We start from the raw sequence: 543 nt of genomic DNA, 5'->3' as shown, positions 1-543 counted from the left end.
TTTTTTTGTTGGTCTTATGAAGTATTCTAATTTGTTGAGATAGTGAATTGGTGGGTTTTTGTTAAATGTGAGCCAAAATCATCACAATTAAAAGAACCAAAGACTTAAACTACTTCAGTCTGTGTGCATTGAATTTATTTAATACACGAGTTTCACAATTTGAGTTGAATTACTGAAATAAATGATATTTTCCACGACATTCTAATTTATTGAGATGCACCTGTAGATTTGAGTTGAATTTATTTTACACTCTGACCTTTCTATTATCTTACAGCATCTGCTTAAGGCTGGAATACACTACACGACTTTTGCCAAGATTTTGTTTTTATTTGTCATGCGTTTCCTTGCAACGAGGAGCATGTTTCTGTGCGAGTTTGCTGTGTTTGGAACAACTTGAAAGTCTGTTAGTGATCAAGTGATCAAGAGTTGTTTATTGTATGATGTCCAGTTTTTCAATGTAAATATTTGCAAAGTTGACAAGTGTAGTGTTTTAAAAACCTGTTCAGATTTTAAAAGTTGCGTAGTGCATTCCAGCCTTATATA

General features: G+C 32.6%; 1 protein-coding gene across 1 annotated transcript in view; it reads right to left on the bottom strand.

Moving 5' to 3' along the window:
- The window catches only part of LOC107717397 (PCTP-like protein), a 13989-nt gene that overhangs the window by 7479 nt on the left and 5967 nt on the right, over positions 1 to 543 (bottom strand). The window lies entirely within an intron of this gene.

The sequence above is a fragment of the Sinocyclocheilus rhinocerous genome, unplaced genomic scaffold, assembly GCF_001515625.1.
Source record: "Sinocyclocheilus rhinocerous isolate Xijiao unplaced genomic scaffold, SAMN03320098_v1.1 scaffold1054, whole genome shotgun sequence".
NCBI lineage: Eukaryota > Metazoa > Chordata > Actinopteri > Cypriniformes > Cyprinidae > Sinocyclocheilus > Sinocyclocheilus rhinocerous.
The sequence above is the reverse complement of the archived record's forward strand: the minus strand, read 5'-3'. Positions and strand labels throughout refer to the sequence as shown.